This window comes from Eumetopias jubatus, unplaced genomic scaffold, assembly GCF_037043125.1.
Source record: "Eumetopias jubatus isolate StellerSeaLion01/CBP00866 unplaced genomic scaffold, mEumJub1_p1.0 scaffold_4, whole genome shotgun sequence".
Taxonomy (NCBI): Eukaryota; Metazoa; Chordata; class Mammalia; order Carnivora; family Otariidae; genus Eumetopias; species Eumetopias jubatus.
The window spans coordinates 142560068-142572600 of NW_028274810.1; the positions used below are offsets into that span (position 1 = coordinate 142560068).

The window sequence follows — 12533 nt, forward strand, 5'->3', positions numbered from 1 at the left end:
AAAAAAATACATGGAAATGAATGAAAATGAAAACAATGGTTCAAAACCTTTGACACACAATGAAAGTGGTTCTAAAAGGGAAGTCCATAGCAACACAGGCCTACCTCAAGAAGCAAAAAAAAAAAAAAAAAAAAAAAAAAATCTCAAACAACCTAACCATACACCTAAAGAAGCTACAAGAACAACAAACAAAACCCAAACTGAGCAAAAGTAAGGAAATACTAAAGACTGGAGCAAAAATTAAACAAAAAACAACAGAACACTGATCAATGAAACCAGGAGCTGTTCTTTGAACAGGCCAATAAAATTAATAAACCTATAGCAAGACTCATAAAGAAAAAAAAAAGGACTGAAATAAACAAAATTACTAATGAAAGAGGAGAAATAACAATCAACACCATAGAAATACAGTTAGAATATTATGAAAACCTACATGCCAACTGGACAACTTAGAAGAAATGGATGAATTCCCAGAAAAATACAACCTACCAAAACTAAAGCAGTAAGAAATAGAAAATTTGAACAGACCAATCACCAGCAATGAAATTAGATCAGTAATCAAAAAACTCCCCAAAAACAAAAGTCCAGGACCAGAAGCTTCACAGGCAAATGCTACCAAACATTTAAAAAAGAGTTTATACCCATTTTTCTTAATCTACTCCAAAAAATACAAAAGGAAGGAGAACTTCAAAATTCATTGTATGAGGCCAGTATCACCCTGATACCAAAACCTGATAAAGACACCACAAAAAAGGAGGAGAACTATAGGCCAATATCTCTCATGAATAGATGCAAAAGTTTTCACAAAATATTAGCAAACCAAATCCAACAATATAATTAAAAAATCGGGGGTGGGGGCGCCTGGGTGGCTCAGTCAGTTAAGCATCTGCCTTAGGTTTGGGTCATGATCCCAGAATCTTGGGATTGAGCCCCATGTCAGGCTCCTTACTCAGCAGGGAGTCCGCTTCTCCCTCTCTCTTCTCCCCTCTTCTTGTTCTCTCTCTCTCTCAAGTAAATAAGTAAGATCTTTATAAAAAGAAAAAAAAATAAAGCTTTATATTTTTTAAACATTTTATTTATTTATTTGATAGAGAGACAGTGAGAGAGGGAGCACAAGCAGGGGGAGTAGCAGAGGGAGAGGGAGAAGCAGGCTTCCCGTTGAGCAGAGAGCCCGATGCGGAGCTCAATCCCAGGACCCTGAGATCAGGACCTGAGCCGAAGGCAGGCGCTTAACGACTGAGCCACGCAGGTGCCCCCCAAAAATAAAGCTTTAAAAAAAATTGGGGGCGCCTGGGTGGCTCAGTTGGTTAAGTGTTTCTTAACACTTCTCCCTCCCCCTGCTCTTGTGCAGAAGGTGAAATTAAGAAACCAATACCCCCACGAAAAAAGAAAACAATCCCATTTACACCAAAACAATATCTAGTAATAAACTTAACCAAAGAGGTGAAAGACCTGTACTCTAAAAACTATAAAACACTGATGAAAGAAATTCAAGATGATGCAAAGAAATGGAAAGAGATTCCATGCTCACGGACTGGAAGAACATTGTTAAAATGTCTACCACCCAAAGCAAGCTACACACTTGATGCAATACCTATCAAAATACCAAAGCATTTTTCACAGAACTAAAACAAACAATCCTAAAAGTTGTATGAAACCACAAAAGACCCCAAATAGCTAAAGCAATCTTGAAAAAGAAAAACAAAACTGGAGGTATCACAATTCCAGATTTCAAGTTATATTACAAAGCAGCAGTAATTCAAGCAGTATGTTACTGGCACAAAAAATAGAAACATAGATCCTTAGACTAGAACAGAAATTAACCCACAATTATATGGTTAATTAATCTTTGACAAAGCAGGAAAGAATATCCAAAGGGAAAAACTCAGTCTCTTTAACAAATGGTGTTGGGAAAACTGGACAGCCACATGCAAAAGACTGAAACTGGACCACTCTCACCATACACAAAAATAAACTCAAAATGGATTAAAGACCTAAACGTGAGACCTGAAACCAGAAAAATCCTTGAAGAAAGCACAGGCAGCAATCTCTGACATTGGCCATAGCAACATTTTTCTAGATATGTCTCCTGAGGCAAGGGAAATAAAAGCAAAAGTAAACTCTTGGGACCACATCAAACTAAAAAGCTTCTGCACAGCAAAGTAAACAATCAACCTAAAAGGGAACCTATGGAATGGGAGAAGACATTTGCAAGTGACATATCTGATAAAGGGTTAGTATCCAAAATATATAAAGAACTCATACAACGGGGCACCTGGGTGGCTCAGTTGGTTAAGTGTCTGCCTTCGGCTCCAGTCATGATCCCAGGGTCCTGGGTTTGAGTCCCATGTCAGGTTCTCTGCTCAGCGGGAAGCCTGCTTCTCTCTCTCCCTCTGCCTGTTACTCCCCTTGCTTGTGCGCTCTCTCAAATAAATAAAATCTTAAAAAATAAAGAACTCCTACAACTCAATATGCAAAAAAACAACTAAAAAATGGGCAGAAGATATGAAGAGACATTTCTCCAAAGAAGCCAGATGGCTAACAGACTCACGAAAAGATGCTCAACATCACTCATCATCAGAGAAATATTAAAAACCAAAAAAAAACAAAAAACCCTATAATGAAATATTATCTTACACCTGTTAAAATGGCTAAAATCAAAAACACAGAAAGAATAAGTGTTGACAAATTTGTGGAGAAAGGGGAAACCTCTTGCACAGTTGGTGATAAGGCAAATTGGTACAGCCATTACGGAAAACAGTATGGAGATTACTCAAAAAGTTAAAAATAGAACTATCCTATGATCCAGTAATCACACTACTGGGTATTTATTCCCCTAAATACAAAAACACTAATTCAAATGGAGACATGCACCCCTGTTTATTGCATTATTTAATAGCCAAACTATGGAAGCAGCCCAGGTGTCCATCAATAGATGAATGGGTAAAGATGTGACACACACACACACACCATGGAATATTATTTAGCCATAAAAAGGATGAAATCTTGCCATCTGTAACAACATGGATAGAGCTAGAGAGTATAATGTGAAGTGAAATAAGTCAGAGAAAAACAAATATAATATGATGTCACCCATATGTGGAATTTAGGAAACAAAATGAGCAAAGGAAAAAAGAGACAAATCAAGAAACAGACTCTTAACTATAGAGAACAAACTGATGGTTACTAAAGGGAGGTGGGTGGGAGGATGGGGGAGACAGGGGATGAAGATTAAAAAGTACACTTATGATAAAACAAAATGATAAAAAATAAAAATGTAACAAAAAACAAAAGAAGAAAAGAAAGGAATTACCAGGAGCTTTCATGATTCAGAATTCACTTCCTTTAGCAAGGCCCTACTTCCATGGTTAGGAGTAAATGAGCCTATGATTAGAAACCTCTTTTTAACTCTAAGATATTGTAGAATCCACTGACAAGACAACAGATGCCCAACAAAAATCTTTAGACTCTCTGGCCAAAAGTTGTTCTTGGAGATAGGATAGTCTTTTTTTTTCCCCCCTAGTTTTTATTTTTTTGTCTTTTTTTTCATCTTTTTTTATTGTTATGTTAATCACCATACATTACATCATTAGTTTTTGATGGAGATAGGATAGTCTTAATATCTTTTAGTTGAACAAAGAAGTGTCTGTTCTGTGGCCAACATCACCTGCTGCACCTGCATTAACACTTCTGGGGAAGTTGAAACTCAGTTACAGAAGATCACTGAGCAAGAAGGCACTAGGGTGACTCCTCCATCAGTGTCTTTATTTTCGATTGGTTTGGGTCTTTGGTACCATGTTCCAAAGTGCACTCCAAACACTCGTTATTACCCTGCTTATTATAATTAAAATAACTCCCTTGTGCATTATATTCTCTCAAAAGAGTTAAATGCATGTTTACAGCTGCTAACGAAGAAAATGATCTCCCTAACACTGGGACATCAGAAAAGGGATGAAGAGAATGACCAATTTAAAGGCTGTGAATCTAAAGCCATCACCTATGCATCTCACAGGGATTAAGCAAAAATGCCATGACCTATGGACACCACACAAAGAACCAAGAAAAGCTGTAAGCAATAGCTAAGAGGGGTGCTAATGCCTTACATTTTGATCACATCTCTCAGTTAAACTGAGTCTTATCAAAAGGGGAAAACTATTAAAAAGAAACAAGAGGCCCAAAAAGGAGTCACTTGTACTAAGCCCACATTGCATAACCAAGGCTTAATGTCCAACCTAAGTGCAGTTTCAACTTTCTCCAGGAATGCAGTCTTAACCGTCAGTCTGGAATTTTCTGGTCAGCAACAATGAGGTAATCTGCCACATCCTTTTCCTGCTTATAAAAGCCTTCCATCTGGTACAGGTCCTTGGAGCTCCTATTTTCTAGAAATGGAATTCATGAGATACTGAATAATGCCAATTAGATCTTCAAATTTACTCAGTTGGACTTCTGTTATTTACTGGCTATTTCTCCTTTTTCTTATTAGCTTGCATTGCCTTATGCATCCAGTGAATCAACTCTGCAGGAGTGGGATCCACCTCTGGATTCCATTGGTAAATTTTACCCTTAGTCACTTAGTATAGTACAGTTACTACTCCATACTTTGTGTGACCACAGGGTCACCTGAGAAACAAAGGTTCTTCATGCCCTGTTTTTTTACCTTTTCTCTTTCCAAACATTTTCATGACCAGGACCAAGCTAGGAAATCCCACTTCTGACACCAATGAAGGGTTCTTATTGCCCAATTCCAGTGTGTGGGTGGGGGTATTCCCCCACATCACCAAACAATCCATGGACGCTGAGTGTCCTACAATTAAACTCAATTCTGATACTATCTATCTGGAGATAGGATCATATTCCACAGGTATAGGGCTCAGTCCCCCAAGACTGCTTTCACTTCAGATGCTGTTACCTGTATTTCTGACGCACCAGCTGTAAATCAGAGGTTTCTGCAAACCCCTGCTTGGGTTCAAATGATTTGCTAGAGTGGCTCACTAAACTCAGAGGAATATTTTGCTTACTAGATCACTGGTTTGTTATAAAAAGATAACTCAGGAACAGCCAGGTAGAAGATAAGCATAGGACAGAGTATGGGGAAAGGGTACAGAATTTTCAAGCCCTCTCCAAGCATGTGATTCTTCCTGCATCTCCACATGTTCACCAGCCTGGAAGCTCTCAGAACCCTGTCCTTTTGAGTTTCTATGGTGGATTCATTGGATAGGTATGGTTGATTAAATCATTGAACATTGGTGGTTGATTCAACCTTCCAGCCTTTCTCCCCCCCTAGGGGGTGGAAGTTGGAGAATGGGACTGAAATTTCCATTCCGCTAATCAGATGGTGTCCCTTGGCAACTGACCCATCCTCCTTAGGTGCAGTCCAAAGGTGACCACATTAACATAACAAAAGACATCTTGATCACTCTCATCACTTAGGGAATTCCAAGGGCTTTAGGAACTCTGTGCCAGAAACAGGACAAATATCAAATATATGTTTCTTTTTTTTCTCAAATATATATGTATTATAAATCACAGTAGCATAGTCATAGAATACTACAGTGTTCCAATGTGAGTCTTCTTCCACTTTTATGAAAAAACAGTGATTCATATGTTTTTTGCTTAAGACTTTAAGATTTTATTTATTTATTTGAGAGAGAGGGAGCGAGCAAGAGAGCACACAAGTGCAAGGCGGGGGGGGGGGGTAGGGGCTAGAGAGAGAGGGAGAGTAAGGGAGCCTGCTGAGCAAGAGCCCGATGCAGGGTTCGATCCCAGGACCCCGGGATCATGACCTAAGCTGAAAGCAGATGCTCAATCAACTGAGTCACCCAGGTGCCCCTGCTAAAGATTTCTAAAAAATATATTTGTCATTCAGTAACTTTCCCTAAGGATAATAATGATTCTGGAGATTGAGAATTTTCTAAAATCAACCTTGGCACCTACTTTTAAGTCTAAGTGTCTTAAAGTGAAAAACACTATACACAATGAAAAGCTAACTGTTTTTAAGTTTTCTCATAAATTATAGAGTTGCTTGCTTTTAAAGATCAAATATCTTTCATTAGTAAAATAACTGAATTTCCTGAATATATTTTCAGAATGTATCTTTGATTTCTAGTTGAACTAGATTGAGTCTTTGAATCAATAGTTTGCATTTTTACTTAGTAACTTTGATGCATGTAAAAACTCTTCAGGAAAAACATACCAGGCCATATATTTCTATTTAAAATGCTTTCTTCACGAGAGGATGAAATGTGGCTATTTATGAAGATTAAATGCACTATCATTCTGTTGCAAACTTATGGCATGGTTTTGTTTATATATGTTTTCAGTATTAGGAGTTAGGTCTAAGAAAGTAATTTGGTAAACAAAGTGCCTCAAGTTCTCAGAAAGCCAATTACACTTAAATATTTTGTTTGTGTAATGAAATCACAGGTACTGTCATGACCTATAGAAATGGAAAGCTTATGTGATGATCACTTTTGAGGCACTCCTTTAAGTAAAACCTAATTTTGTGTCATGTTTCCTTAAGAATTCTGCCCACATTAAAAACATAATAAACCTCTCAATTACCAAGAAATAGATTAGGGTGGGAGAGTGAAAAGCAGAAATAACAGGGACTGAAAAAACAGGTATCCAAGTCCAACTACAATAATGAAAGCAGAGGCTTTGATTCTTAGAGTGATCAAGTTCCTGCTTCATGACAGATTAGAAGTGGCAAATTAAAATCAAGGAAGAGATCAAACATTCAAAAACACAGCAGAATGGAATCATTTAATGTAGAAACATCTGGTAGTATTGGTGAAGGTCACTGAGAAGAACCTCAGTTGACCCGTGAGTGGGACCTGGGCACTGAGAGGCTTCTTACTCCCTCCCCTGTTAGAATGTGGGTTCCACTTGCTTTTCCCACCTCTAGACGATGTTCCAAGGACATAGCCTTGAGATAGTGCTGTGATGTTGAGAACACTTGCAGGTATATGTGACTGAACCTAGTTAAAGCCTCTATATAAACTTCTAAGATCTGGCAGGTGGGTGTGGGAATCCACTCTTCTTGCTGGGCGGCAGCCCAAGACAAGCTTTCTATGTAAGTTCCCTTTGCAGACTAAAACTGCCTCCTACTAACCTGGAGTGCCTTGCCTTTTTCTTTAGTCTCTCTCTGTCCTCAGTAGAGGGGTCGGTTTCAGATTTTACCTGGGAAGCTCCCAAGGTGGTTGCCAACCAACAGGTAATGCCAGGTCTACAAGTCTGAATACTGCAAACATCAATGTGTCTGCTACACAAGGATGACACGCTGGCAGCCCTACCAATTCAAAATCAGCCCTCAAGACTAATAATTATTTCAACTCATAATAATTATTCATTTTACTAAAAACTATGTATGTTGGAAGAAGCCAGAGAAGCATACATTTAAAAAGGTATATCCAAAGTTGATTAGGTTTAGGATATTAAAAAAAAATTCTGTAAGCTAAAATATAGGCCCTCAAACAAAGCACTCACATGTTTTGAATGAAAGAAATAATTTATTTCTTAAAGGTGTCGAATAGATAATTTATTGTAAATAATATAGTAGTTCCTTAAGTAGTAAAGTACAATAGAGAAAAACTTGTGGTCCTTGGCTTGGATAACTAATGTAAGTTTTCTTGATTATATGAAATTTTTGGAAGCACCCTAAAGATCGAAAAACACATTTATTTTCTCAAGTTTTAAATAAAATTTTAACAGAACTATCTTGGAACATTAAATAAGGGCAGAAAAAACTTGCCAATGTTATTTTTTAGGTAGTGCAGCTGAAAGTTGAAGTGATTTGAGGAAGTGAAAGAGGAGAATCAAGATTTTCATGCCTTTTTTTTTTTTTTTCTTGGGTCATTCTGCACTTTCCCCCACCACTATGCCTTAGACCTCTGGGAGCCCGTAAGAGTAACAAAGGACTAGCAGTTTCTGCCCCACAGCTATGACTTGAAAGTTTCAAAGTCATAGGCACAATTCCCACCACCCTTGGTCCAAGCACTACCTGAAACTAGTTCACTTGCTTATTGTTTTAACTTCTCCAGTGACCCTCAAGAGTAAACACTATCAGAAACTCTATTCTTGTTCACTTATTTTAAGCCCAGTACTTAGAATGATAGCTGGCTCAAAAATAATTTATAAATAAGTTATCTAGTTCCCAAGTCAGAAACATAGAATCATGCTTAATTTCTTCTTCTTTACCTCCACATTCAAATTAACCATCCAAACCCTATAGTTATTAAATCCATATTTCTTGACTTTGCCCACTTCCCTCCGGTCTACAGTTCTTATCTAATTTGCCTACATTACTAGCCTACATTACTTCAACTATCTGGTTTCTCTGTTCTTTTGCTCCCCTTCAATATGCAGAGATACAGCAATCTTTCTAAAATGCTTATCATGGGACGCCTGGGTGGCTCAGTTGGTTAAGCATCTGTCTTCGCTCAGGTCATGATCCCAGGGTCCTGGGATTGAGCCCCACGTTGGACTCCCTGCTCCACGAGGAGCCGGCTTCTCCCTCTCCTTTTGCCCCTCCCCCTGCTTGTGTTCTCTCTTGCTATCTCTGTCACTATCTGTCTCTATCAAATAAATAAAATCTTTAAAAAAAATAAAATGCTTATCATGTCACTCACCTGTTTAAAATATATTGACTTCCCATGGCCCTTAAGGTAAAGTCCAGACTCCTTAACACAACATACAAGTCTCTTCATGACTGGAATCCTGTTTTACAGCCTTATCTTTACTTGCTCCCTTATTATATTGAAAGATTTGCAGTCCCCTGATGGGCTATGTCCTCTGTCACCTTGGGGCCTGTCCACATACTGCTTGATGTTACTGCCTTTTCTTCATCTTAGAATGGTTAATTCCTAGTCATACTTCAGAATGTGATTTACCCACCTCCCCAAGCAGCTCTCCCTGACCTGCCCTCCACCTGCCCTCCTGACAAAGCTGGTTTAGATGCTCCTTTTACTCTCCCAGAACAATGTATTTGCTTGATTTCCCCCTCTAGCCTTTAAGTTCCTTAAGAGTAAGCACTGTGGCTCATTTACCTTTGCCTCTCCAGTGCCCAGTATGTTTATATTAAATGAATTAATAAATTTAATGACCAACTTCACTGCAATTTAGGCACATGTTGTCATCTCAGTGTTCATTTTTATCACCTAGAGTTCTGCACCTCTGAAATATTAAGTTTATTGTATCATCCTTTGACCAAAAACTACTATCCTTCCAGTGCTCTCACACTTATGAGTAAAAGAAAGTGGCTTTGCTTCCTTTATTCTGCATTCAGCCTAAACAGGTCAACAACTTACTCTTAAGTAGTTAAGGGCGGGGAATAATTTTTTATACCGCACTTAAAACTTAAACACACAGACACACACACACAAAACACTTGCCAATTCTTTTGAGACACATGCTTTATTTATGATGAATGTCAAATATGGCTAAGTATGGCTTTGAGGTTGGCAGAGCTAGATCAGATCTATGGGCTGAGCCTGTCACTTCTGGGCCACATTACTAGATACCTCCAGTTGGATTCGTCACAGGCACCATGGTCTCAACATGTCCAAAACTGATACGAAATTTTTTCTATTAAACCTGCATGGATCAAAGGCTTACTAACTGCCTCGTCTCTTGACCAGAAACTTGTAGTTATCCTAGAATCACCCCTCTACCATACACTCCATATCCAATGGCTGATCAAATCATCCTGAGTTTATCTATTTAACTCACATGTACATCTCCTTCTTGCATTCCCCACTGCCACAGTCATATTTCAGATTTGCATTATCCTGAACCTGGCCTATTCCAATTGCTCTAAACTGATAACCTCTGCCTCCAAATTTGCCTTTTCCCCCCACACTGAAGGACTTCTGCATGATAAACAAATGGCTCATTAAATATAGAACCATCTACTCTAGTGATTTTCAAGCTAAGGTTCAGGATCTGCCAATTTTGTGCACGCATTTTATTTTGATTTTTAATAAGTATCTTAGATTATCAGGATGACCATTTATGATGCCATTGATGTCAAGCAATATTCCTTTTAATGACTAAAGCTAGGTAGGCAAATTTAATATATAAATGATGCATTTGAGGGGCTCCTGGGTGGTACAGTTGGTTGAGCATCAGACTCGGTTTCTGCTCAGTTGTGGTCTTAGGGTCATGGGATTGAGCTCAGCATGGAGTTTGCTTGAGACTCTCTCTGCCCCTCTCCTCCACTCTCTCTCAAAAATAAATAAATCTTAGGGCGCCTGGGTGGCTCAGTTGGTTAAGCGACTGCCTTCGGCTCAGGTCATGATCCTGGAGTCCTGGGATCGAGTCCCACATCGGGCTCCCTGCTTGGCGAAGAGTCTGCTTCTCCCTCTGACCCTCCCCCCTCTCGTGTGCTCTCTCTCTCTCTCATTCTCTCGGTCTCAAATCAATAAATAAAATCTTTAAAAAAAAAAATAAATAAATAAAAAATAAATAAATCTTAAAAAATATAAATAAACGATGCATTTGCTCCTGGTGAAAGGCAAGTAATCTATAGAGCTGCTGTTGTGGGAAAATGGAGTCCTCTATCCCATGACTGGAATGCAAAAGACCACACTTCATTAATGGTTACTATAAAGTTCACTCTAATGCAACATAGTTTCTGCAAAACATCATCCAACTCTTAATGTCATAAATTTGAGTTCTACCATTCCTACAGTTTTGCTTGCATTTATTTTTACTTTTTAGTCATCTTAAAGCTCTAAGAATAGGAAGTTTATAACTGGTACTTAAGTATTTACAAACTTAAGACAACATATATAGCTTAAGTCAATACTGAATGGCTGTGAGAACTTTTTTCTTTAAAAGAGTTTGAGATATAAAGTTTGAGAAATGAAGATCTACTCATTGAAGGATACACAATAAGAATAGCTTGAAATTACACATTTTCTGTACCATAGGCTAAGTTGCCTTCTTAGGCCATTACCACACGAATCTTTGTGAGTGGAATGGAGGCTGTTCCAGTTACTATGGTTGCAAAACAAATTATCCCCAAATTTAGCAGCATAAAACAACCCTTTATTATGCCCATAAATTCTGTGGGGTAGGAATTTAGACACAACACAGTCATGACATCTTATCTCTGCTCCAAGATGTATGGGGTTTCAAGTAGAAGACTTGATGACTAGGGGCTAGAATCCTCTAACAGTTCCTTCATTCACACATCTAGAAGTTGATGCTACCTGGTGGTTGGGTGACTCAGGTCCTTCCCACATAGACATCTCCATGTCATCTCTCTTTGTGGGCTAGTTTTTGGCTTCCTTAGAATGTTACCTAAGTTCCAAGGGCAAGAGAGAGAGAAAGAACCAGGCAAACACTGTCTGTATTGTATACTTTATGAGCTAGACTTGGAAGTCATGTATTTGTTAAAAGTCGCTCAACTCCAATGGAACAGAGTGAAAAGACCAGAAATAAACTAATGCATATACAGTCAACTAATATTTGACAAGGGATCCAAGAATACTGAATGGAAAAAAAATAGCCTCTTGAATAAATGCTGCTGGGAAGATTGGATATTCACATGTAAAAAAAATTAAACTAGACTTCTATCTTACACCACTCACAAAAATTACCTTGAAACAGATTAAAGACTTAAATATAAGACTTGAAACCATAAAACTCCTAGAAGAAAATATAGGAAAAGAGTTCTTTGACATGAGTCTTGGCAATGATTTTTTTGATCGGACACCTAAGTACAAGCAACAAAATACAAAATAAACAGGTGGGGGGGCGCCTGGGTGGCTCAGTCGTTAAGCATCTGCCTTCAGCTCAGGTTATGATCCCAGGGTCCTGGGATTGAGCCCCGCATCTGGCTCCCTGCTCCGCGGGAAGCCTGCTTCTCCCTCTCCCACTCCCCCTGCTTGTGTTCCTTCTCTCGCTGTCTCTCTGTCAAATAAATAAATAAAATCTTTAAAAAATATATAAATAAATAAACAAGTCGGACTATATCAAACAAAAAAGCTTCTGCACAGCAAAAGGAACAATCAACAAAATGAAAAGACAACCTAGAGAATGGGGAAAAATATTTGCAAACCGAAAATCTGATACAAGGTTAATATCCCAAATACATAAAGAACTCATACAACTCAATAAGAAAGCAAATAATTCAATTTAAAAATGGTCAAAGGACCTGAATAGACATTTTTCTAAAGAAGATATAGGAATGGCCAACAGATGCTCAACATCACTAATCATCAGGGAAATGAAAATCAAAACCACAATAAGCCATTATGTGACACCATTTAAAACAGCTAGCATCAAAAGGACAAGAGATAACACTGGAAAGGATGTAGAAAAAATGGGAATCCTTGTGCCCTTTTGGTGCAACTGTAAATTGGTACAGTCATGGTGAAAAACACTATGGAGGTTCCTCAAAAAGTGAAAAATAGAATTACCATGTGATCCAGCAATTCCACTTCTGGGAATATATATATGAAGGAAGTGAAAACACTATGCCATGTCGAAGAGATATCTCCATCTCCATGTTCACAGAAGCATTGTTTACA

General features: G+C 38.3%; 1 long non-coding RNA gene across 2 annotated transcripts in view; it reads right to left on the minus strand.

The window, feature by feature from the left end:
* Positions 1 to 12533, minus strand: part of LOC114214842 (uncharacterized) — a 123531-nt gene that overhangs the window by 102127 nt on the left and 8871 nt on the right. The gene's annotated exons all lie outside the window — the stretch shown is intronic.